This window comes from Aotus nancymaae, unplaced genomic scaffold (genome assembly GCF_030222135.1).
Source record: "Aotus nancymaae isolate 86718 unplaced genomic scaffold, 86718_ANA_hifiasm-v0.15.2.pri h1tg000057l, whole genome shotgun sequence".
Classification (NCBI taxonomy): domain Eukaryota; kingdom Metazoa; phylum Chordata; class Mammalia; order Primates; family Aotidae; genus Aotus; species Aotus nancymaae.
Genome location: NW_026988471.1, coordinates 1,281,534 through 1,308,871, shown reverse-complemented (window position 1 = coordinate 1,308,871; position 27,338 = coordinate 1,281,534). Strand labels below are relative to the sequence as shown.

The window sequence follows — 27,338 nt, the reverse complement described above, 5'->3', positions numbered from 1 at the left end:
TTATGTAAATGGAGCCATTAGACGTGGCCTTTTGAGACTGACTTCTCTCACTTAGCATAATGTGTCAAACATTCATTTGCCTTGTAGCATCTGTCAGTGCTTCGTAACTTTTTATGGCAGATACATATTTCATTATGTATGAATTCATATATATCCCACATCAGTGAATTTTGTTGTGTACATAAGCCCTAGTCCGTTTATCCGTTCATCAGTGGGTGGAAATTTAAGCAGATTACATGTTGGCTGTCACAAAGCTGCAGTAGACATACACAGTCTTTATGTGAATGTGTGAACATATTCCTATTGCTTCTCTAGGAGTGGAATTTCTAGGTCATGTAGTGACTGCACGCTGGTGAGTTCCGTTGTTTTCTGAAGTGGCTGCACCATTGACTCTCACCAGCAGCGTGCGCGTGCTCCCATCTCCCTGTGTCCTCACCGGCACTCGTGAGCGTCTGACTTTGCTTCTGGCCACCCCGGTGGGCACGGCATGGTCTCACTGTAGTTTTGGTGTATACATCTCTGATGACTAATGATATCCATTATCTCTTTGTGTGCTTAGGGTTTTTTGAATATTTTCTTTGGAGAACTATCTGTTCAGATACTTTGCCCTTTTTAATTGGATTGTCATTCTATCATTGATTTCCACTGATTATTTATGTGTTTTAGATAGAAATCCCTTTGCAGTATATGAGTTTTCAGTATCTTCTCCCCTTCTGTAGATTTTTTTTTCACTTTTTTGATGGCATATTTGCAACAAAAAAGTCTGTGTTTTAAAATTCTGACAGCGTTCAATTGAGCTACTATTTTATTGCTGTCATATTAAGAATATGTTGCCAAATCTGAGAGTTTTATAGTTTCAGTTCCTTTTTTTTTTTTTTTTTTTTTTGAGATGGAGTCTTGCTCTGTCGCCCAGGCTGGAGTGCAGTGGCACAATCTGACTCACTGCCACCTCTGCCTCCCAGGTTCAAGGGATTCTACTGCCTCAGCCTCCCTAGTAGTTGGGATTACAGGCATACACCACCATGTCCAGCTAATTTTTTGTATTTTTAGTAGAGACAGGTTTTCACCATGTTGGCCAGGCTGGTATCCAACACCTGACCTCAGGTGATCCACCTACCTCAGCCTCCCAAAGTGCTGGGATTACAGGCGTGAGCCACGACGCCCAGCCCAGTTTGAGTTCTTGTATGGATCCAAGTTTGGGTCTGAGATCCATTTTTTATGTTTGTGTACAGTGTGAGACAGGGGTCCACGCTCCTATTTACATGGTGATATTGGGTGGTTAAGATGATTGTCTCCCCTTTGACTAGCCCTGGCACTCCTGGGAAGAGTCTGTTGACAGTAGATGCGTGAGGTACTTCTGACATGGATTCTGTTCTGCTGGCCTGTGTATCCATCCATGTGTGGCACCACTCTGTCTTGATTGCTGTTGCTTTGCAGTGAGTTTTGAAGTCAGGAAGTCTTTGCCCTCCTACTTTGTTCTGATTGATGTTAGCTGTGGGTGTGCCTTCTGAATCTTAAAGTTCACAAAGCCATTGCACAGAAGATCATGGATTTAATCCTAGTTTTTTAATGATAGAGCATTCTTAGATGGGTGTCGGATCCATCATTGGGTAGTTGCAGCCATGGGGAGTGTATCCACAAGAAACCCAAGACTTGACCTGGTGTAATGAACCTGTGGATGTGATGGACAGACAGCAGCACACCTCCCATGTCCGTTTCTCCCTAGCACATGGCTGTCACCGACAGCAGGACCTGTCTACACTCAGACAACACCTAACTCTTCCCATCACACAGCTTGTTCATAGCCAGGAGAACTTAACAACACACAGGCAGCCTCTGGACTCGCAGCTTAAAACATCTAGATCTGGGGGAAATCATTTGGCTTCCCGTTCTTCCAAATGTTCTCCCCCAAGACCGGAAGGGTCATTTAGGGACCTGTTGTTTCTTAATCCCTGCTGCCTGCACGCCTCTCCTTCGTCACTCTCCACACAGAAAAGCCGCTAAGCAGCAGGAGAAATAGGAGAACCCACTCTCAAGTCCTGCCAGATGGGCACTGCCTTGGTGTGCTCGCCATTTTACCCCATAGCTGCCCAAACTGTAAAGGCGGAGCTTTTGCACAGCTTGAGAATAATCTTTGAAATGCAGTGGAAGGCTGGTTTCAGCTACGCAAATCAATCAGTGTGATGCATCACATTAACAGAGTGAAAGATGTGAAAACCCATGATCATCTCAACTGATAGAGAAAAAGCTTTTCACAAAGTTCAGCACCCTTTATGATTAAAAAAAAAAAAAAAAACAACTCTTAACAGTTTAGGTATAGAAGAAAAGCTCCACAATATTATGAAAGCTCTTATGTAAAACGTGCAGCTAACATAATTAACAGGGAGCAACTGAAACTTTCCCACTAAGATCCAGTAGAAAGCAGGGATACCCCCCTCACCACTTCTATTCAATGCTGGATTACAAGCAGTAACAAGAGCAGTCAGACGTGAAATAAAATAAACAAAAGGGATCCATTTCAGAAGGAAGAAGTAATAGTTCTCTATTTGCAGATAACATGATCCTATATGTAGAAAACCCCAAAGATTGCACACAAAAATACTGTTAGAATTAATGAATAAATTCAGTAAAGTTGCAGAATATAATATCAGCATAGAAAAATCAGTAGCTTTCATACAGACAAATAATAACCTAGCTGGAAAATAATAAAACAATCCCATTTGTGATAGCATCAAAAAATAAGATATTTTGAAATAAATTTAACAAAGGAAGTAAAAGATTTGTACACTGAAAACTATAAAATATTAATGAAATAAATGGAAAAAGGCACAAATAAATGAAAAGCTATTTCATGCTCATTAGGAAGAATTCATATTGTTAAAGTGTCCATAGTATCCAAAGTAATACACAGATTTAACACAATCCCTATTAAAATCTTCAACAGAAATTTTCATAGAAATTGGGGAAATATCCTAGAATTTTTATAGAACTACAAAAAACTCCAAGAAGCCAGAAAAAAAAAAAAAATTAAAAAAACACTGAGAAGGAAAAGCAAAGTTGGAGGCATCATACTTCTTGATTTAAAATTATATTATAAAACTATAGATATTAAAGCAGTATAATGCTGGCATAAAAACAGAACCATAGACCCATGGAGCAGAACAAAAAGCCCGGAAATAAATCTAAACACATACGTTTAACTAATTTTTGACAAGGTCACCAAGAGGACACAATGGGGAAAAGACATTCCCTTCAATAAACAATGCAGAGAAAACTGAATTTTCACATAAAAGATAATAAAACTGGGTTCTTCTTCTCTTATACATTTAATAAAAAAAAAAAAAAAAAAAAAAAAAAAAAAAAAAAAACCTCAAAATGGATGCAAGCCCTAACTATAAACCTGAAACCATAAAACTCCTAGAAGAAAATGTTGGGAAAAATCTCCTTGACATTGACCACAACAATGTGTTTTTAGATGTTACCTAAAAGTTTAAACAATAAAAATAAATAAATGGGACTACACAAAACTAAAAATCTTCTGCACAGCCGAAGAAGCAATTTCAAATGAAAAGGTGACCTAGTACTGGGAAAAAAAAGTTTGCAAATCACATCTGCTAAGGGTTTAATATCCAAAATATATAAATAACTCTTACTGACCAACAGCAAAAATAAGGCAAATAATCCCACAGGTGAGCAAAGGTCCTAAGCAGACATTTTTCAAAACAATAAATAAAAACGTCCAACAGGCAAATGAGAAGGTACTCAACATCACTCCTCAAACGGAAAATGCAAAATAAAGCCATCATGTAACCTCCTGGCCTGTTCTCCCTGCCCACTACACAAATGAAGACCAGGGCATCGCAGTCAGCCAAGAGTTTGATTAATGCGAGGCTGGCCACACCCTCGGCAGATGGAGTTACTCAGATCGATCTCAGCGAAGGCTTGTAGGTTAAGGGATTTTCAAGGACAGTCTGAGGAAAGGGTGGGGCGCCTGGCAGTGGCTGCTGGCTGCTGACTGACTGGGATGCAATCCCAGGCTGTGGGAAAGGTCCCCTGTGCACTGAGCGATTTCTGAGTGGGGCCACAGGAGCGATGGAGCCATGTATGGGTGAGTCCAGGTGGAGCCATGGGTGTCAGGCGTGCAAAAACCTGAAAAGATGCCTCACGAGGCCAAGCTTAGGTTCTGCAGCGCTGATGCTCCCTGCAGGGCTCCGGAATAATGGCTGGTAATCCTGAATGTCTACACCTTAGCAGAGTTCACACTCCTCTCCTCCCCTTCACCGGTGGTCTCTCATTAGCTTTACAAAGGCAGTTGGGTTTGGGGGAAGGCATATTAATTATCATTTAAACTATCAAAGAAATGTCTCCCAAAGCTAGCTTGGCAGCTTGAGGCTAAAAGCAAAACAGCGTTGGCTGGATCAGATCTCCCACTGCCAGAATTTTCTCACCGTTACCATTTTTCAAAGGCAGTTTCATCATAAGTTACCACCTCACACCTGGAAGGACAGCTGTGTGAAAGGAAAATAACAACTTGGGACCCCAATTCCCTCTGCAGGAAGAAAAAAGACTTAAGCTGAAAGCTGAGTCATGCAAGAAGTTGCCTTTCCTTTTGTTCCAAAGCAGATAGCTACGGATGAAATCTTAAGTATCTCCGCAGGTAGCAACTCTTCATTCACCTTATTTTATGTAAAGGGCCAATTTTCCCTGTTAAATATTGAACTCTCAAATTCATCTTTGCAGAAAGGCACAGACTGTTTCTGTAATTCTGTTTTTTTTTTCCCTCTCCTTAACCTTGGCAAAATAACCTTCTACATTTATTGAGACCCATCTCAGATACTTTTTGGTTTACAGCTATTATCCAAAAATCAACAGATAACAAGGGGTGGGGAGGGCATGGGCAAAAGGGAAGCCTTGCATGCTGCTGATGGGAATGTGGATTGGAACCGCCATTATGAAAAACAGTGCAAAGGCTCCTAAAACCATTAACAGTAGAACTAACTTATCACCCAGCAATTCTCTTGAGCAGATACCCAGAGGAGACAAAGTCGACGCCTCGGAAAGATGCCGGCACGCTCATGTTCATAGCAGCGTGATTCACAATAGCCAAGATACAGAACCAACCTCACGGACAAATGGATAGAGAAAATGTGGGATGTTTATATACATATATCTCCAATGGAGTATTATTCAGCCTTAAGAAGAATGCAATCCTGTTATTTGCCTCAATATAGATATACCCAAAAAATATTATACTAAGTAATATAAGTCAGAGGCAGAAAGAAAAATATTGTATTATCTCACTTATATGGAACTTTTTTTTCTTTCTAAAGAGCTCAGGCTGGGCGTGGTGGCTCACGCCTGTAATCCCAGCACTTTAGGAGGCTGAAAGGGGAGGATCATTTGAGCTCAGGAGTCGGAGGCCAGCCTCGCCAACATGGTGAAAACCTGTCTCTACTAAAAATACAAAAATTAGCAGGGCATGGTGGTATGCAATTGTAGTCTCAGCTACTCTGGAGGCTGAGGTGGGAGGATCACTTTTGCCCAGGAGGCAGAGGTTACAGTGAGCCGAGATCACGCCGTTGCACTCCAGCTTGGGTGACGGAATGAGACCCTGTCTCAAAAAAATAAAATAAAAGTTCAAATACACATAGGTGAGAGTGAAACAGTGGTTATGGGTGGGGAGTTGGGGAGACATAAGTCAAATGATACAGCTTAGCAGATGTGGGCTGATCAGGTCTAGAGATCTAATGCCCAATATGAAACTACAAACCACTGCTCAACAAAATAAGAGAGGACACAAACAGATGGAGGAACATACCATGTTCATGGTTAGGAAGAATCAATATCGTGAAAATGACCATACTGCCCAAAGTAATTTACAGATTCAACACTATCCCCATCAAGCTACCAATGACCTTCTTCACAGAACTGGAAAAAAACCACGTTAAACTTCATATGGAACCAAAAGAGAGCCCGCATAGCCAAGTCAATTCTAAGCAAAAAGAACAAAGTGGGAGGCATCACACTACCGGATGTCAAACTATACTACAAGGCTACAGTAATCAAAACAGCATGGTACTGGTACCAAAACAGAGATATAGACCAATGGAACAGAACAGAGGCCTCGGAGGCAACACAACATATCTACAACCATCCGATCTTTGACAAACCTGACAAAAACAAGCAATGGGGAAAGGATTCCCTGTTTAATAAGTGGTGTTGGGAAAACTGGCTAGCCATGTGCAGAAAGCAGAAACTGGACCCCTTCCTGACACCTTACACTAAAATTAACTCCAGATGGATTAAAGACTTAAACATAAGACCTAACACCATAAAAACCCTAGAAGAAAACCTAGGCAAAACCATTCAGGACATAGGCGTAGGCAAGGACTTCATGACCAAAACACCAAAAGCATTGGCAAGAAAAGCCAAAATAGACAAATGGGACCTAATCAAACTCCACAGCTTCTGCACAGCAAAAGAAACAGTCATTAGAGTGAGTCAGCAACCAACAGCATAGGAAAAAATTTTTGCAGCCTACCCATCCGACAAAGGGCTGATAGCCAGAATTTACAACGAACTAAAACAGATTTACAAGAAAAAAAAAACAAACAAGCCCATTCAAAAGTGGGAGAAGGATATGAACAGATACTTTACAAAAGAAGACATACATGAGGCCAACAAACATATGAAAAAATGCTCATCATCACTGGTCATTAGAGAAATGCAAATCAAAACTACATTGAGATACCATCTCACACCAGTTAGAATGGTGATCATTAAAAAATCTGGAGACAACAGATTCTGGAGAGGATGTGGAGAAATAGGAACACTTTTACACTGTTGGTGGGAGTGTAAATTAGTGCAACCATTGTGGAAGACAGTGTGACGATTCCTCAAGGACCTAGAAATAGAAATTCCATTTGACCCAGCAATCCCATTACTGGGTATATATCCAAACAATTATAAATCGTTCTACTATAAGGACACATGCACATGAATGTTCATTGCAGCACAGTTTACAATAGCAAAGACCTGGAACCAACCCAAATGCCCATCGATGATAGACTGGACAGGGAAAATGTGGCACATATACACCATGGAATATTATGCAGCCATCAAAAACGATGAGTTCACGTCCTTTGTAGGGACATGGATGTACCTGGAAACCATCATTCTCAGCAAACTGACACAAGAACACAAAATCAAACACTGTATGTTCTCACTCATAGACAGGTGTTGAACAATGAGAACACATGGACACAGGGAGGGGAGCACTATACACTGGGGTCTGTTGGGGGGGAGTTGGGGGGACAGCGGGGGGTGGGGAGTTGGGGAGAGATAGCATGGGGAGAAATGCCACATATAGGTGAAGGGGAGGAAGGCAGCAAATCACACTGCCACGTATGCACCTATGCAACAATCTTGCATGTTTTTCACATGTACCCCAAAACCTAAAATGCAATAAAAAATAATAATAAAATAAAATAAAAGTGGAAAATAAGAAATGTAACTTGCTATTCACAGATACTGTGATTGTATATCTCAAAATTCCAAAAGCTATTAGAAAGAACAAGTAAACTTAACTAAATTTCTAAATACAATGTCAATACAGAAAAACAAAAAAAAGAAAACTAAAGTTAATAAAATTATACTGTGTTAGAGACGCTAAGTCAGTAGATGTTAGCTGCTCCTGTCACAAAAAAGTAACTGAGATGATAGGTTAATTTGTTTCACTGTAGTAACCATTTTAGGATGTATGTATATCCCATGTCAACATATTATAAACATGAAACATACGTGATAAATTATTTTTTAATGCAATGGAGAAACTAGGCCAGGAAGCAGACTGTTCGGGTTCCACATGATAACGTGCTTTGTGTCTGAAGGAAGAAGCGTGGAAGAGAAGGAAGGCACACACGAAAGGCAGGAGTCAGTGTGTTCAGCTTCTGATAGAAAGGGAAGGCACTGGCGAAGCGGAGTGGGGGTCCCCGAAGCGGCCGGGCCTGTGGGCTTGAGAGCAGGTGCTGCTCCCAGAGGCTGAGGGTAGACTGAGTCAGGGAAAACGGGGGTCCACACAGGGAGCTGTGTAGACATGGAGGAGACTGGGCAGCACTGAACACCCATGGGCCCCACCCCAGGGTGCTGGCTTACCTCGAAGGTGATGGGGTGCCACTGAAGACTCGGCTGCAGGAAGGTGACATCTCACAGAGACACAGAGAAGGGGCAGGAGGGGCCGAGGCACCCACCCCAGGAGAGAAGCCCCTGCGGCTGCCCGAGGAAGAGCGGCAGGCCCACAGTCCGTGGTCCATCAGTGGGAATCCAGCCACAGCAGCAGGAGGAAGAGAAGAGCTCAGCTGAGAGGCACTCAGAGGCTGAGAGCAGAGACCCAGAGGCTGCGGCCATGGGCCGCGGTGACGAGGGACAAGCCTGGGCTGGGGGCCGGGGTAGTTACTATTCATTATCACAGGGAACGTGGAAGAGAAGGCTGAGGGGTGTTTAATAAGTGACCCCCACCTGCTAACTTTTTCAGTAATCTAGCTGAAACGCCACATGGAAAAGCCCAAACGACCTTTGTCAGGAAGCGTGAGGCTGCAGATGAGCCTTGCAGAGCAGGCCATGGGAATGAAGCAAGCCTGGCTGGGAAATGGGATGGGGACTCAAGAAGGACAGGTGCATATGTTGAGCAGTTGTAAGCTTACCCTGCAGTTGACGTGGAGGCGTAGACTGGTTCTCAGTAATTCCCAAGGTGTATCCATCCTCACGCCACTATAAAGACACACCAGAGACTAGGTAATTAATAAAGGAAAGAGGTTCAATCAATTCACACTTCAGCATAGCTGGGGAGGCCTCAGGAAACTCACAATCATGGCAGAAGGTAAAGAGGAAGCAGGGCACCTTCTTCACACGGTGGCAGGAAGGGAAATGCCAGACACGTAAAACCATCCAATCTCCTGAGACTCACTCACTCTCATGAGAACAGCATGGGCGAAACCGCCCCCGTGATCCAGTTACCTCCGCCTGGTCCCTCCCTTGACATGTGGGGACTATGGGGATTACAATTCAAGGTGAGATTTGGGTGGGGACACGGCCAAACCATGTCACAAGCCTAAAGTATCGCGTTGAATGTTTACCCTGAAAAACATTAGCCCTACCCTATGAGTAGGAAGAAATGATTACACTCTTTTGCAGTTAGTGTTCCATAAGGCTTGGTCCACTGAATTATAATGAATAATGCTTGGTCCACTGAAGGCCTGAGGGTCTTTGGATGCTTCCAGGAGTCACTTCATACATGCCATCCTCATTGTCCTTTAGGCAGCCCGGGTACAACAGTGGCCCGACACCTACCAGTGGCATCCAATGACCGACCAACAGAAGCATGAAGCGTGGAAAGCAGTTTTGAAATTTAACTCTATACGAAACTGAGAGATATGGAACCGTCCTTTACAACTGGTATCATAGATGACGTTTTCAGTATCTTACTACCATAAGTGCTGACCGTGTATTGCGCTAGAAGAGATCGAGGCAGGCCACCATTCCGGCAGCAGCAGAGAGCCAGCCGGGCATACAGACACCAGGCCTCGTGACTCTGGGACCCCGGAGAAAATCCACCCCGCTGACTTACACCTGGGTTTCCCCAGCTGTGACCACGGTTCACGTGTAAGCTGTGGTCTCAATCTGAGGAGGTGGTACTAGTGTCAACAAAAAGAAGTCAAATGGAAAGCATTTGAGGATGTCCTACACACTAAGATGTGAGATGTTAGATTCCATCATGGTTTCAGATCTCTATAATACACGTCGATGTACACACGGGATCAAGATGTAACATTATTTCTCACCATGGAGCAGGGTCAAAACCTGACAGCCACGATCCTATTTCCATGTGAAAGAAGGTGACCCCCACCTCTGAGCAAGGGGAACTGGAGGTGACAGCACCCATTCAAGGAATGAAGAGTAAACCCAGCACCCCTGGGGCGCCAGGTCGGACCCCGGCCTTTTCTTCAGCTGCACTGTAAGGTCCTAAGAGGTCACGCCCCACAAACGGAGCCCAGGAGGACCTGCCATTGTTCCCTGTTTACTTTTGCCTGAATTACTTCAGGACACCCTGTGCTTCCTTTCCCGACTTACTCATAAACCGTGCAAGAATGGCCCACTTACGTACCCTTTCCTGCCTCTGTCCAGCAGCTGCACAGTGGGGCTGGTAACACCCACTTCATGCAGTTGTGAGGAACAGGGACATGGCAGCAGCGGCTCCCGCTCACTCCTTCCTTCCTTCACCGCTTCACTCCACTACTGATAAAATACTCACATATGCTGTGCCTCGTGTGAGTCATTAATCACACAGTGGTGCGACATGTCTCTCTTCTCTTGTAAAGACCAAAATTCACCAAAATAAATGCAAACGTGTGACTGTGACAAAAGCTACTTTTGAAAATTAAAATTGGAGTCTTGAAAATGTAAAGTGCAATCAAGGAGGTCAAAGGCAGATTTTAGAAAACCTTCCACAACATAGAGAAGAAAGACGAAGAGATAAAAAAGCAAGAAAGGGAGGAAAAAAAGGCTAAAACCAATGGAAGATGAACTTACATACTCCAAATCCACTGAGTAGAAATTCAAAAAACTAATAATAATAAAGATAATGAAGAGGGGAAAATTAGTAAGGAGAGGAGAAAGTTCTGGGAGATGAACGGTTTTCAGGTTGTGTGGGGCACTGGTGTCAGGTGGTAAGAGGGAAAACATGCTTCCGAGCTCCCGAGCTTCCCAGGAGAACCAGGATCAGACTGCGGACTGGCCTGGCAATGGAGGGCAACGTTCGTAAACCTGAACACTATACATGCATGGCATGGAATAATCACCTCAGGGCCTTTCCAGACCTGGGTGAGATGATTTTCCCCTTAGTGAAATGGACATTTCTGACATGCAAAGCCTCAGAACCCTTATTTGGAGGTCCCTATTCTGAAAAAACTGCCTGGGGCTCTGTGTCCACTAACTGGAGAAGAAATCCAAGAAAGAGAATGGTTGATGTGGACACTCAAACCCTGGGGCTCATAAGGCACCCAAACTAAACGGCCCTTGGGTCACTTGGAGTCTGCTGGAGCAGCAGGGCGGGGTGGAGGAGGGGAGCAGGCGCAGCCCCAGCACCATGCCTGTGGTCCCACTGAGACAGGACCTGCCCAGCCCAGGAGGGACACCTGTCGTTCAGGCCGGCTCTTTTTTTTTTTTTTGTGAGTCCTTAGAACAGTACATATATATATATATTCTTTTTTAATTGTACTTTAGATTCTGGGGTACACGTGAAGAACATGCAGGGTCGTTGCATAGGTACATACATGGCAATGTGGTTTGCTGCCTCCATCCCCATCACCCACATCTGGCATTTCTCCCCAGGTTATCCCTCCCCAACTCTCCACCCCTCCGCTGTCCCTCCCCTGCTCCCCGCAACGGACCTCAGTGTGTGATGCTCCCGGCTCTCCTTGTCCCATCAGGCTCTGGAGATGGCCACTTGTGAATGCTTGGTGTTCAAAAGCAACTAAACAGAAACAAATTAGGTCTGAGACCTTGCTTGCCTAAAGTAGATTTCCTAGAAGAAATTTCTGCCTCTGACTTTAAATATTTTTTTAATGAACTAGGATCTGTGAAAGGGGGATTTTGGTAGGTTCTTGGCCCCCCTGCCCTGGGACAGGACTCTGAGCCCTGGGCTGTGACTGCAGAGGCTCGGGGGATGGACCCCTGCCCTGGGACAGGACTCCGAACGCTGGGCTGTGGCCACAGAGGCTCGGGGGATGGACTTGCTGACTTGCTCCCCCCCAGCCAGGGAGGGGAGCTTTGGGCTTCATGCAACACTTTGTTCTGCAGTCATGCGCAGTTGCCTTCTGATTAGAAAAATGTGGACGGATTTCAGGCAAAGAACTTCCTCCCCCTCGTCATTATTCCTTGTTCTGTTTGCTCTTTAGGGAGCATTGTCCAGCATATGGTTATCATTCATAAAATCCCAGAAACAAGCGTGCTTTATAGGACAGCTTTAATAGGAACCTCACACCCATTCTAATTTCTACTACGAATTTGAATTGTAGCATAGTTTGCTTGTCATTCATTAATAACTAATCGTTTAATTTTTAGATATTAGGAGCTATTCGTATGCATGTTTCTTGGTATTGCACTAATATTCCATTGACATTAGCTGATTGCAAAATGCTCTTTAAAATAACATAGCTTTATAAAATAATTTACTAAAAACACCCCACATACATCACAGCATTAAAACTGAACATGTTGCCAATGTATTGACTCATTTTAATTTTTTTATTTTAATAGAATATGTTGAGTTTTTCTCATTCATTGACCTTGGGGGTGGCAACTTTAAAGATGGCCATGGAATTTCTTTTTTACCCCAAAGTACTTTTATACATTTTCAAATTTTCTGATCTTTCATACTTTCTATTTGTCTTTACACCCAAAATAAATTATTTTTCTACATATTTAAGATTGGTACTGTGTCCGTTCTATCCTTCCTCTCTCCCTTGCCTTGAGTTTATGTAGCGACATCTTACCCATGTGTAGCAGAGCGCCAGAGACTCAGCCCCCGGTCAAGGGTGGGCAGATTAATTGGTCACATTCATATGTAGGGAGCCAGAGTTTTCTGTGTGTAACCTTTGCTGCTAGTCTACATCATCACATTTAGAAATTAGAAACTAAAAATGTATATTAATAAATTGGTATCTGGCAATAATAATATCACCGCCTACATCATTTATTGAGCATTTAATGATAAACCAGACATTTTTAATGTATTATTTAATTCAGATATTGAAAAGTCTAGGAAATGAATGCTTATAGAACAACATGCTCAAATCATGAAGTGGGAAGTGGCGGTGCTGTTATGACCCCGCTCTGTCTAATTGCAAATTGTTTCACCATCAAAAACTTTGCTTGTCGGTTGAGTCACCTGCATAGCATTGTCTGATCAGTTCGAATCTGTCTTCACAGGGAAATGCAAACATTTTCTTTTCCTGACTTCCTCCTCCTCCTCTTCCTCGTCTTGTTTCTTCTTTCTTTTCTTCTTCTTTTCTCCTTCTCCTTCCCCTCCTTCTTCCTCCCAGTGAATCCATATTAACCACTAGGAGCAGGCACGTAAGATCAAAGGTGGGTGGAATCGTGTGGGCTCTGGGGTCTCACACGATGCAGGGGGTTACGTAGGACAGTTCAGAGTTCAGGGTCATGTTTAGGGGAGTTACTATATCCAAGGGAGGGTCAGAGAAGTTCTTTTGTTTTAAACTACAAAGTAGGGTAAAGAAAAATGATCAATCTGGTCTAATTTTTTTCTCCTTCGAGGGACTAATCATGACTTTTAACCTTCTGTGGTTCGCATCCACCATTATATCTCTTATTACATCCACCGTTACGTTCTTGACAAGACATACACATTCCATCCCTTTTTAACTGTGTGTGGATGAAATTGTTCTTGGGGAAAATGCAGTACACGAGGGAAGGGTTTAGGGCTCGGCCCTAATGGTTGCAGAGGTGAACAGGGTGGGCTGGCTTCCAGGTGGAAGGAAAGATCTGCGAATTCCGGGGAACATGGCCCCATTAGGACTCCCGGTGTTTCTTATTTAACTCCACTATCTGGTCTTTCATTGCTCACATGGGGAACTGCGTAGGCATTGTGATGGCACTTCCACGATGGTCATCTGCATTAAGATACATCATCGCAGGGGCTCCAGGCTCTCTGCTCACTTGACCTGTTGAGGTTCGAAACAGCCCAGAGAGTTTTAGTCCTGTTAACCCTGGAGAGCAAGAAGCACGGAATCCTTTGGAACGGAAATCCTCAGGGACCAGTTATCGAGTGCCACCACCCACTGAGGTCTCCCCAGGACCGCATGGCGAGACTCAGATTCCCTGACCTGTATCTCAGTGTTGGGGGTCCCTCCTGATCACGTGTAGGGTCAGGCCTTGTTTCGTGGTGGGAAGAACTGCAGTATATCTCAACCCAGAGAATTCAGCTTCAGTTATTATCTCCTTCTGACTGACTGGGGAGTTCAGCGCGCACATTTCAGCCGCCTCTGAGTATCAGTTTCTTTATTCATAAAATTCATGTAAAGTTTGATTGATGGCCAAACGACATAACGGGTAAGAAAATGTTTTGTAAAATCTTTTAGTTCTACAGATTTAAAGGAGACTACGCTGGTCCTCTCACCCCAGAGTTCCCTGGAGATAACACAGAATAAATAAGGGTGACAGTGAATCCTGGTGTGGAGTTCCCCATGACACTGCCACACAGGCTGAGCCTACCCCGAGTCTGGGAAGGAGGGAGGATAAGGCTGTGTGCAGGAATCTGGTCCCCAGGAACTGGGAGCTCATGGAACTGGCTCAGGCAGAGCAGAGTATCTCGCAGCACAGAGCTGACGTAGCTGTCAGAGAACAAGCCTTCCCAGCCAGGGCCTGCTCCCAACAGGACTTCGGGCAAGGCTCAGAATCTGAACAGCAGACGTCACGTCTAAGAGAATAAACTAAGGGGAATGCGCTGTTTGTGGATGTGAAAGAGAACATTTGTTTCCTGGAGGAAGCCGATGTGTGGCGCATTAACCGTTGCAGAGAGGACGCTCTGCGTATGTCTGTTCCTAACGTGGTGATAAATTCATGAGGTGTTGTATATTGCTTTTATATTTTGCAGATGGAGAAATCAAGGCACAGAGAGATTAAGTGACTTTGCCACAGTCACAAACTGGGGAGGACCAGGAGTGGAACCGAGAGCGAGCCCCGGACTCTGGGCCTGCGTCCTGCCCAGGAGTCACGCTGCCTCCGTTCCTAGGAGAGAAGACTGCCTGCAAGGTAAAGGCGCTGTCTCTGCTCAGTTCCGCGCCGTCTACACTAGGGACAGCTAGGCTGTGTGCTGTCTGCGTGTGTGAAAAGAACTCAACTCAGCAGCAGCACTCACATCTCCCGGCATGGGGTTCTTAGCCTGCTCCAGACCACACTGTCCACAAAGCACTTCCTTACGTGGTCAAAAGCAACCGCCTGCACCCCGCCTGCACCCCACTTCCCCGACCTCAGCCTCTCCGGCCCTTCCCTCCTCCACCTTCCATCCAGTCCCACTGTGCCTCGGTTTCCTCCTCTAAACCATTCCTGCAGATTTCGCCCTCTCCTCTTTTAAATTCATCACTTCTTTCTTTCCGATGGCTGGACTGACCCCATCTTGGGATTCTAAGAAACAGAGAGAGCAGCTCCCTCCCTCCCTCCTGTGGCTCTTCACTTGCCTCTGTGCCTTGGGGTGGTCCCGGCAGAGCGGCTGCCCACCTCCCCGGCACCTGCCCACTGCAGCAGCTATGAGAATCCACCCCACACTGGCCCCGTCTTGGGACTCCCTTGAGAGAGGAGCAACAAGCCCAGGCTGTGTTGGCTGGGACGGGGATTTCAGCCTCAGCTGTCCCACGCCCAGCACCCGGCGACAGAGCCTCTGTGCTTCAACCCCACCGTGTATGGGAGAAACTCTCACCCCAGCCACTGCCCGGCAGTGGTCAGCGAGGTGCCGCCCACTCGTTCCTTCAGTCCTCCCCCTACAGCGGCTGTGCTCACAATGTAGTGCTCCTTCCTCTTCTCTTCCACACCTTCTAGAACTCTCTCCTCTCTTCTGAGACAGGCGGGTTAAGGTTTTTCTCCTATTATTTAGAGTGCTCTTGTTGATGCATGTTTTTTTCTATTCCTGCTCCTTGAAGGAAGGGCAGTGTGGTATTAGCAGTGCGTTTCTCTTAGGGAAAAGGGCATTCCCTGGAAGAGAGCGCAGCGAGGGACAGTCTGGTGAACTCACAGCTGCCGCACAGGGCACACGCCGGCGTCCCCTTACGCGTGTGGAGCGCTGTGCATTTACCGGGTTCTCCCACGCGTGCTGTGAGTGCTCACATCACCCGGCCTTCACAGAACACACGGCAAAGACATTCCTGTGGCATGGCTTGTGCAGATGATAAAATTGAGGCCTGAAAGCTAAAGAGGCATAGTAAGAAGAAAAACAAAAAACTCTTCCGAGCACATACCCTGTCTCCAAAATTCATGTTTCCCATCTAATAACGTTCGAAGCGTTTCCTTTTCCTTTACCTTCCTGTGGAGTAATGTATTTCCTCCCCAGTGAATACTTAACTATCTCACAGAGTCCGCATTCTATCGCTGACGGGCGCAGGCTTCTCTCACTTTTCTGTTCTTATCCTTTTAGTATTTTCCTCCCCCTAAATAAATAAGTAAAATAATTTTAAAAAGGAAATGAGTTAAAAATATGTAAACTAGAAAAATCATTAAGATGATTTCAAATATCTGTATAAATGGGCAGTTCTAATAATATTTTTCTATGGCAAAGCATATTTGAATTTTTAATTTAAAACTTTTTACCACGTTGTTAAAATCTGAATTAAGGAGAAGTAAAGACAGAAATGCTGAATATCAGCCAGATGGAGTCTCAGAAACAGTCTCATAGAGCGCAGTTCAGAACACTGTCTATTACTTATTAAAGGCAGCACTCTAGCCACACTTGGGTTTTCTGTAGCTATCAAAAAGAGATGGCTTTCTTCACTTCCGCCATAGCCACAGGTCTGCCAGGACAGGCATTCATTAGGGAGGGAGCCGACACCGTCTGAACATCACCAGGAGGGAGCTTGGCCCGGGGGTGAAGCCAGATGCCCCAGGAGGACTCACGGGGGAGGGGGCGAGCAGGGCATGAGACCAGGACTGAGCCTGGTGAGGGCACGGGAAGGAACGGGCTCCATGGGGGCTCAGCCACTCACAATGCAAGGCTCAGTGAGAAAGTCACAGCCAGGGCATGGGGACAGGCATCCTTTTCAAATGACGAGATTACCAAAAACGTTTATGTACACATGAGAAAAAATACCATCATCAAAATCGAAAAACAACAATATGCTGACAGCAACAGGCCGGAAGGAGATACTGGCGACAGACGAGGTGGACAGAGGGCTCAGCGCTGCAGGACACAGAGGGCTCTTACGAATCGATGTGGAAAATGGGAAAGAGAGAAGAAAAACAGGCCAAGGATGTGAATAGCATTTCACAGAAGAGGAGATGTGGACGGTGAAGGTGTCAGAGAATACTCACCCTCCCTGGGAACTCGGGACATGACGAGACGCGTGACTTTACTCCACCAAAGCAAAGGGCGGAATAGCATTCAAGGTGACCAGCACTTCCAGAAACTGGGGTGATCACATGTTACAAAAAAGTGCGTGGAATGTTTTTTTTTAAAATGACAAAGTGACAAGATCTTTTTAGAAAACTCCATTCTAGAAATATGTACCAAATGCATCTAATCATTTTTGTAAGTTATTTTATTATTTTATTCTTTGGAGACAGAGTTTTGCTCTATCACCCAGGCTGGAGTGCAGTGGCATGACCTTGGCTCACCACAACCTCCGCCTCCCAGGTTCAAGCGATTCTCTTGTGCTGAGTAGCTGGGATTACAGGCATATGCCACCACACCTGGCTGATTTCGTATTTTTAGTAGAGATGGGGTTTCTACATGTTGATCAGGCTGGTCTCAAACTCCTAACCTCAGGTGAGCCACCCTCCTCAGCCTCCCAAAGTGCTGGGATTACAGGCGTGAGCCGCTGCACCCAACCTATAAATTATTTTTGTAGTGAAATAAAACTACATAAGCCTCGTTCGTAAGAAAATTTGGGGGCCTGGCTGGATAAATTATAGTAGGTTTATTCTGAGGAATACTACGTAGCCATTCAAAAAGATGAGTTCAGTGGATACACATGAGCCTAGAGAGATGGCTGGTTTTTCTATAAGTGAAAAATAGCAACTTGCAAAAAAGTTTCGTAAACAGAGCCTGATTTTGTAAATAACCAAGAACCTGCCCTGTGTAGTTACTCAGTTGTGGAGTGGAGTGAAGGTTGATTTTCTCCAGTGAGGCTGCCCAGTCCCCGCCTGGCAGACCCCTGTGTGTCTGTATTTCAACCTGATAATGTAACCACCCATGGGGTCCACCTTGCCCGCTGCCTAGACAGAGCTGATTCATCAAGACAGGGGCATTGCACTAGAGAAAGAGTCATTCAGGCAGGGCAGCTGTGCAGGAGACCGGAGTTTAATTCTTACTCCAATCAGATCTCCAGCATTCGGGGATCAGAGTGTTTTGTTTTCGTTTTCGTTTTGTTTTTCTTTTGAGACAGAGTCTCACTCTGTCGCCCGGGCTGGAGTGCCGTGGCGCAAACTCGGCTCACTGCAACCTCCACCTCCTGGGTTAAGCAGTTCTCTGCCTCAGCCTCCTCAGTACCTGGGATTACAGACACCTACCACCACGCCCGGCTAATTTTTTTATTTTTAGTAGAGACGGGGTTTCACTATCTTGGCCACTGGTTTGGAACTCCTGACCTTGTGATCCACCTGCCTCGGCCTCCCAAAGTGCTGGGATTACAGGCGTGAGCCACCGCACCTGGCCCCGGGGAACAGAGATTTTAAGGATAACTTGGTGGATTGGAGGTGTGGAGGAAGCCAGTGAGCCAGGCGTGCTGATTGGTCAGGGATGAAGTCATAGGGAGTTGGATCCGTCGTCCTGTGCTCAGTCTGTGCCTGGGTGGGGGCCACAAGATCAGAGGAGCCAGTTTATCCATCTGGGGCCGGGGCAGCTGATCCTCAAGTGTAGGGCCTGTGGACTACCCCAAGCTCGGATCTTAGGAGCAGTTTAGGGAAGGTCAGAATGTTGTAGCCTCCTGCTGCATGACTCCCAAACCATCATTTCTAATCTGGTGGCTGATGTGAGTCCTACAAAGGCAAGAAGGAGGGCTCCTTGGGGAAAGGGCTGTTACCATCTTTGTTTAAACTATAAACTACAAACTAAGTTTCTCCCCAAGTGAGTTCAGCCTACACCCAGGAATGAACAAGGACGGCTTGGAGGTTAGAAGCAAGATGGAATCTGCTAAGTGAGATCTCTGTCACTGTCTCAGTCATGCTTTTGCAAAGGCAGGTAAGGAAAAGCAGGCATCACTGCTGCACTTGAGGTGATGAGCAGAGAGACCGACGGATGGCATCACGGTGAGGGCATGGGGGACGGACAGGAAGGCAGGGGAGGGGAGCCCCTGGGGACTCCAGCAATGCTCCGTCATGGCAGGGTCAGGCCCGGATGACAGTGGCGTCCAGGAAGATGCGAGGAAATGGGGAAAAAAGACAACAGCCCAAACTGGAATGTGATAAATTATTTGATAGAAGAAAGGGGGGAAACTAGCCAAGTATTATTTTAAAGCTTCAGGAGGGAAGAACGATCACCTCATGCATTCCGGACCTAGCTATGGAGAATGCAGACCCGTGCTGGGGCGCCGTGAGGCTCCCGCTCACCAGCTCTCACAGCCACTGGAGAAGCACCTTCTTATCACCGTGCAGAGGAACCATGTCTAATAAATAAATTTGTAAAATGCCGAGGAAGGAGACAGGAGAGAGCAGTGCCTAACAGGGCGATGGGAGGAAGGAGGATGGCTAAGGAAAAGCCCTAAAATGAACTCGCCATGACAGAGGCAGCAGGAGTGTTGGCCAGAAAGCTTAGGGCTAAAAACGCCAGTTCGAATCCTCCTCTGTGGAGCAGGAGAGGCAGCTATGTCCTCTGAGAGGTGAAAGTACCAGGATAGAGCTCTGAGAGCCAGTGCAGTGAACCCGAGAGATGGAAATTTGGGGGAACGTGATCCAGAGAATCCCAGGCTTCACTGAGGGAGGGGAATTGACAAGACTAGGGATTTTGGGGATGGGTCACTGGTGTTCTTTGAAAGAAGGATGTTAGGAGTGATAGCCAACAGGTCCCAACTGCGTGAGAGAGGGTAGGTTGGCAGGTGGAGGGTGGAGCGGACTGAGCTGAAGGAAAGCAGGGGGAGGACCAGGTGAGAGGCATGGACAGACACACTGGAAAGAAGGATGGGACAGCAGGTCCTCAGAGGCCAGCTTTAAGGAAAGGGTCTAGGCCAGGTGCAGTGGCTCATGCCTATAATCCCAGAACTTTGGGAGGCTGAGGCAGGAGGATCACTTATGGCCAAGGGTTTGAGACCAGACTGGACAACATGGCGAAACCCCATCTCTACAAAAAATACAAAAGTTAGCCAGATATGATGTGCACCTGTAATACCAGATGCTCAGGGGCTGAGGTGGAGAGGTCACTTGAGTCTAGGAGGTCTGAGGCTGCCGTGAGCCATGGTCATGTCACTGCATTCCAACCACGGTAGCAGAGCAAGACCCTGTCTCCAAAAAGAAAAGAAAAAGAAAAAGACACAGCAAGACCCTCACAAGAGGGGGCAGTGGCAGGGGCTGATGTGGAAGCATGTGCGGGTCCAACAGGAGCCCCGAATCCACCAAGTGCTTTGGGGCCACGATTCGTGGCAGCCAGCAGAGATTTGAATGGAAACGTCTTACTCGGAGGCAGGCTGGAAGGGGATATTGAATTAGAGACGGAGATCAGAGCAGCAGAGGGGCTGGCTTCAATGGCTCCCCTGCTCTTCCTTATAAAGGGATTAGCGGGGTTGCTGCATGAGAGGGGACGAGACGGAAAATGCAGGCTGCAAGAGAGAGCCGCCTCTATCAGCCCCGGGAGGAGCTCAGCCCACAGAGGAAGCTGGCACAGCAGGAGGACCCAGATGGCCGCCCGTGAGGCTGCTCGGCAGAGCCCTGGGCTTGCTCTGACACGGTCCGGAACAGCGTGCACCGGGCATGCGCCAGCCTTGCTGCTCCTCCTGGTATTGCCGTGGCCGAGATATGGCAATGGATGCTGAGGCCTCTGGACGGCTAGGCCTGTTCCAAAGCACCTGAGAAGGCGGGGCAGGGCCTGGCGGTCCATGCCAACACCCCGTCCACACAGGGCCTGGCGGTCCATGCCAACACCCCATCCCCACAGGGTCTGGTGGTCCATGCCAACACCCCGTCCACACAGGGCCTGGCGGTCCATGCCAACACCCCGTCCACACAGGACTGCTCTTCTTTTCCCCTGAACACTCTCTAGGCCACTTCCTTCCTTGGTTTCTCCGCATCCCTGGGTACGTATGGGCGCTGTTGCCCACAGATGTGTAATCAAGACATCCCAGGCCCTGGAGCTAAGACAGCTTGCCTGAACTCACACAGCTAAGTGGAGGCAAGGGCAAGGCGTGGCCCTGGCGGTTCAGCTCCTCGCCCCACAGCTCCCTGCTGCCCTCCGTGGCACCCGCGGTGCGTTTTCTGTTTTGGCACTGAGTTCACTCTGTCTTGTGTTACAACTTGGTGCTTGAGTGTCTGTCTTCCTTGTGATTTCCTGAGGGTCTCTTATTTACAACAAACTATGCAACAAATTGAGAAACCACAGAATTCGGGAATGAATTTAAAAAGCCCTCACCCTCAGGAAGTGTGTACTGGTGTGTAGCTGTTTGTGAGCTTGTAAATAGAGAGGATAGAGAGTGAGGAGGCTTCGCTGGCAGTGCAGGGAAAGCTGTGAGTTCCCACAGGAAACAGCATCTGCCCAGGAACGAACGGGAAGAGCGGCCACACCTCCGAGATCAGAACTGGTCCCTGACCACACCCTTTATCATGGCAGACGATGATTTTACAGGTGCCAAAGGCCTGAGATGATTTTTATTTCAGACTATACTTGTCTGAAAAAGTGCAAACTCCCAGCCATTAAATTATCCTTAGTCTAAGTGGTTGTTCTTTGTTTTTGAGACGGAGTTTCTCTCTTGCTGCCCAGGCTGCAGTGCAGTGGTGCCATCTCGGCTCACCACAACCTCCTCCCCCACACCTGGCTAATTTTTGTATTTTTAGTAAAGATGGGGTTTCACCATGTTGGCCAGGCTGGTCTCGAACTCCTGACCTCAGGCGATCCACCTACCTCGGCCTCCCAAAGTTCTGGGATTCCAGGCATGAGCCGCCGCTCCAAGCCCTTAGTCTGTTTCTTTCATTTTGTTTTGTTTTTTTAATTTTCATTACTCACCTGATATTTATGATGTGTATCCTTATGGGTAGGAAATGTTTCCCTTTATTTTACTCATTTTCTTCCTGCAAAGAGCATCTGCGACTCTCAACTAAATTATTTCCACATTGTCAAGAAGGTATGTCCAACCTTCGTGTGATCCGTAATCAAACCTCGCTATTTTTATTTAGTACAACTCAGCACATATTCATCCAGCCACTGCCCTGTGCCAAGCACTACACTGGGGGCTACAGAATGAGAATATGCGTGATGCACTCTGCTTCCTTCCCAGGACTGCCGGGCTGCAGCTCCTGGGTGGGGTTTCTCCTGGCATCAGAGAGCCACCTCTCCTAGAATGACCCAGCTCCCCAGGCCTTCAGGACCACGGCTTCTGAGAAGACATGCTCAGCTGCTCCCTCGCCTGGTGCAGGGAACTTAGGAGCCCAAATCCTGTTAGAAATAAAAAGTGAGTTGAATTAAGGGAGATTGTGAAGAGTCCTAGAAAAACATTCTCATCTAGAAGAGAAAGTTATGTTCCCACCACACACACACACACACACACACACACACTTTAGACTTCGTAAATGTGACTAAACATTTGTTTCTTATCCCTTTGGGAAAACTTACAACACCCAGACATGGAAATGAGAAGAAAGCACCAGGCGTCTCCTCAGCACCTGCTGTGTGCCCAGTCAGGAGCCGTGGCTCACACCTGTAATCGCAGCGCTCTGGGAGGCTGAGGTGGGTGGATCACTTGGGCTCAGGAGTTCAAGAGCATCTTCTATGTACCAAGCCCTGTACAAGGTTCTTACCTATGATTCTTTTATTCAGTCCTCTCCACCACCCGACGAGGTAAGCAGGGCTTTTACACATGAAAATACTCAGATTCACAGAGGCGACTGTGTCCAGCATAAGAAGGTGTGCGTGTGGAGCCAGCACTGGCGGTGCAGGCCGTCACCCCTGTAATGCACACGTATGACACTGCTGCCCCGCACGACGCACAGGCCAGTGTCCTCGGAAGCAATCAGGCAAAGGGGCTGCCGCCGACGAGGAGGAGTTTGGGAATATGAAGATGCCGAAATCTGGAGAGCCGGCAGAGTAGACGGAGGGTGCTGCCCGCCACAGGCCCCTGGATGGCACGTGCAGAGATGCTCAGAGCCACACAGCCTCGCGAGCCCACTTCCCACGCCCCCATCACGGCCAGGCAGTCCTGCCGTGTGCCCGGCGCTCTGCAGGAATAGGAGGTGCAGGTGGGAACGTGGCACGGTCTCCACTCTGGAGCTGCAGCTGGCCTGGCAGGAGGGCGGATGCCTCACAGGCACATTAAGAGAAGACCAGAGTTATTTTAAAGGCACGTAGAAAGTTTATGGAAACTTGTTTGGAGCAACTTCCAGGGAGATTAAAGAACAAATTACTCCAAGAACAGAGATGAAGAGCAAATAAATTATTAAACATTGAGCAAAAGCTCACGGGCTACAGGACTGCTTCTTTGGGAGCTGGTACATTCTGAACCTTTGCCACGGGTAGTTCCGGTATCTACCCAGGACCCACAAACGTCCTGATGGGGCCTATTCTGGGTTTTGAAGCCCAGCATGGGAATCTCATTCCTGTAACAATTACATAATCCGAAAGCATCAGCTGATGTCTGGCTTCTCCAGGACGCTCCAGAGGCCCTGGGCTTCAACGTCTGCTCTTTCCCTCAGGCTCAGTCATCCTCCTGGTAGAGAGCAGGAGACCCAGGGCGCACCTGCACCTCCAGGCAGCCTGAGCTCACTACCGCTAGGTCCAGCTTCAGAACCAGCTTGGAACAGCAGAGCCGCAGAGGCGAATCCCTGAAGCAGTGGGGGCAGGAGGCAGAAGCCCAGGAATGAATGGCCATGAGGGCCCCAGGCTCGAAAACTGCCGTGTGGGGTAGCACGTGCCCCTCCCACGGGAACACGGGCTGCCCCTCCCACGGGAACACGGGCTGCCTCCCCCTCCGGCTACCTGAGGCCAAGAGAAATTTAAAGCAGTGATTCCAGATCATCACATTTTTCCAGAAAAAAAACAAAAATCCAGATTTTGATATAAAGCCTGGAAATTCTCAGATGTTGGTACAATTTGTTCAGCACTGAGAACGCAATGGAACAGTCCTGTGGCTGGGCCGTGAGACTGTTCAGGTGCCTCCAGCACCAAAATTCTGATTCTTTGAATTTTCTCCCAGAACTTGCTTGCAAGTTAAAGGAATAGAGAAGTTATAAGAAACACATTCAAGTTTAGAAAATCAGATTTTAAAATGAAAATAAGGATGTATTTTCTTATTTTTATGCTCAGGGAGAAAACAGCAACATCTATTTTACCAACAACAACAAAAATAGTAAAATGCTTGAAGGGCACCTGCGTTGTTTCCCCTGAGGTGCTGGAATGGGTGTCTTCCTTCCCAGCCATTCCTTCATGTGAAAGTAGATATCGCGCTGTGACTGGAAACACAACCATTGAATCTGAAAGAGACTTCAGCTCGTCAGACGTCAGCTCTTAGCGTGAACAGCAAAGCCTCACGGAGGCCCATGTTGTTTGTGGCCTGCACGGCAGCTGACAGCCCCCTTGGCCTGAGATGAGGGCTCCAAAGTGAAGTGAGGCCTCTCCCTGGCCCCTAGCACGTCCCCAGAAATTCTTCTCATGGGTGTTTTGGGGCTTCTCGGCTGTTACCATACCTGACATAAATTGAGTAACCCATTTTTCATGGATATAGAACTGCTAGACCATCTATTTTTGAATAAAATCAAATGTAAATTATTTTGTGAAAGCATCACCACTGCCTTGATTACCCTGTAGGCATCTTTGACGCCTTTGAGACTTGGTTCTGGTTTGCTGTTGTTTCAAATGTCCCGTTAGGCTCCTGGCTCAGACATGGATCTGAGGAAGCCATGCTTCTTAAGCCAAGGAATCCCAGGATTTTCCCAGAGCAAATTCCCTTGGCTCTTTTTGAAGCTGCGAAAGGCCCCTTGCTGTGTGGAAGTTCCCGTTCTGACTTCTGACTTAACGTTGAATGACTCCGTGCAGCCTGACCAGCATTCTGTGGACACGGCACCCCATCCCACACGTAGAAATAGAGGCGTAGGTATCTTCTGGCTGCATGTGGAGTGGATATCTCCTTGAAACTTTGTATCTGTGTTGTGAGAATTTTTTAAAACTGTGATGAAATTATTAACATTGTAGCTGACCAAGAGATGCATTAGTATATCGTAATTATTTTATTCACTCACTCATTTAACTGAAACTTACAGCTGCCTACCATAGGCCAGGAACTTTTCCATCACCGGGTCCACCAGCTTGAGAGGTGTGATCCTTTTGTATTTTGACAACCTGCTTTTCCAATATTGTATTTTGCTTTTCCTGTATTGTATTTTGACAACTTGCTTTGCCTATATTCAAAAGACTGAGTGCACCTCATGATGGCTGTCCCCTGCCTGTGATGGGTCCAGCTCCCAGCTCTGCGCCCACACAACACGCACGGGTCTGTGGGGAGGGGCTGGGGGCACCTCGAGGCACGGTTCGGCGTGGTGTCCTCAGTGCCACTGCTCTAGTGAGTTCTGTCCCAGGTGCTTACACTCTCCCAAGCTGACTATGTCGAGATGATGAGCTCCTTTCTGGGGTTCCTATCGCAGGACATCTTTATTGCAACCTGTCATCATTTTCATTGCTATTTTCTTAGGATTTGTGGCATGATTCTTAAAGTGTTTGTCTTAAACTAGGCATAGAAGTCTATTAAGCATTCAAACTATGCCATTTAGAAGGATTTATTTTTAGGGTTCATGATAATACGTGTGCCGCTGTATCGCTTTAGGTTTACAGTCTCAAGACATTAGAGAAAGCTCGCATCCCACATTTCCCAAGACTGTGTTGATTTCAACTATTCTACGTATGCCAGGAAATTTCCCAGATGTCCTAGAAGTCCCAGTAATTTGGCCTTAAAGCTGTATCTCACCGACATCTTCTTGCCCTAGGAAACAGCTCCAACATTATTTGGCAGGCTGCGTGTCTGTAACCATTCTTTTGAAAGCATGGCCACCAGGCTCAGGCACTGTCTGTCTGTGGAGGGGCATGCCAGAGCCTCCACATGGTGGGAAGGAGTCTTCCCGAGGGTCCTCCAGACCAGAGCAAGGGCACAGCCAGGCAGAGATGCCTGACACTTGCTGGATGTTTTCCTCACTTGTAGCTGAATGTCAGTTCCCAACTGTGCCCTCCAGAATGTCTACCTAAGAAGTGATTAGCAGAGGCCGATCATTAGGGACTTGAATCAGGAGAAAGACTAAGACGTGTTAGGGTCCAAACTTAGTTTGATTTCATACACATTTTAAACCTCTCCAGTACTTTGCTATAAGAGAATTCATAAGCAAAGAATGGGATGCCGTTTCTGTTTCATCGTCCTGAGCGTCCCTGTATGCCACGGATCTGAAGCTTACGAAACACTTATGACTAGTTCATAAAACAAGTAACTTTCAAATCTCACTCCAACAAACTTCAAATATGCTATTTCCAGTACCGTCTTTCATTTTCTAAAACGTGCTACCTAGAAAATCATCTTTATACCTGAGTACAGAGGGGCAGAGGGCATGCAGGCCTTAGCTGTATCTTCACTGTTTTTGCCAAGGTCATTTTTATTTTTTCATTTTAATTTCTCTAGACTTCGTTGGCACCAACCTTGCCCGACCAAACAGGCACACCTGTACACAGTGACGGGGTGAAAGGGACAGATCCAGGGATGGGGCTCTCTTTCCTCGAGAAGATGGCATCACGAATTGCCATCCACATTAATAAAAAAAAATGGAAAGGAGGAAAAGGAAAAATTAGGAACAGGCAAACCAAGCCTCTTTTTCCTGTTTATAATTTAAAAATTATAAACCATGATGCAATGAACTATAAACCCACTTATATCTTCTGACTGTTTCATGACCTGATAAAATGCTATCCTTTTAAAATATGAATATCAGATATAAATCCCAAATGTTAATGTATTTACACCACATTAATTTCACTAAAAAGCAGAAAATAGTCATATTTTAGAAAACAATTTTTAATTATTGTAGTTCTGCATTTAAACAGTTTTCAAGGATGACTAGAAAATATAAGTTCTGATTCTTGCTAATCTTCATGGATGTACTTTTAGGAGCCCAAACTTGCTGGAGTTGGAATTGAGACGTGGAGTGTTTTCTATAATGTAGGGTTGTAGAAGGCTGACCGGCTCCCAGCTACCTTGGAAGGAATAATGCCTGGGAAGAAGCTCGCTTGGGAAAAGCCCTGAATTTGGTTAGACCTGCATGCTTGCACTGCCTCTTGCCGGGACTTCCAGTTTCTCTTCAACATTCCTTCCCCGAGCCTTCCTTACCTCTCACAGAGGCTGGGACTGACCTCTGGCTCCTGCCCTCTCGCCCATCTCCTCTTCTTGAGG

The 27,338-nt window shown here is 46.5% G+C and overlaps 1 protein-coding gene across 20 annotated transcripts in view; it reads left to right on the top strand.

Annotated features, from left to right (window-relative positions):
* The window catches only part of MYT1L (myelin transcription factor 1 like), a 556,234-nt gene that overhangs the window by 332,407 nt on the left and 196,489 nt on the right, over positions 1-27,338 (top strand). For all 20 annotated transcript variants that reach the window (XM_064363806.1, XM_064363803.1, XM_064363802.1 and 17 more), the window contains one exon: positions 14,672-14,829. The gene's annotated coding sequence lies outside the window, so the exon portion shown is untranslated. The remainder of the gene's footprint in view (positions 1-14,671; positions 14,830-27,338) is intronic.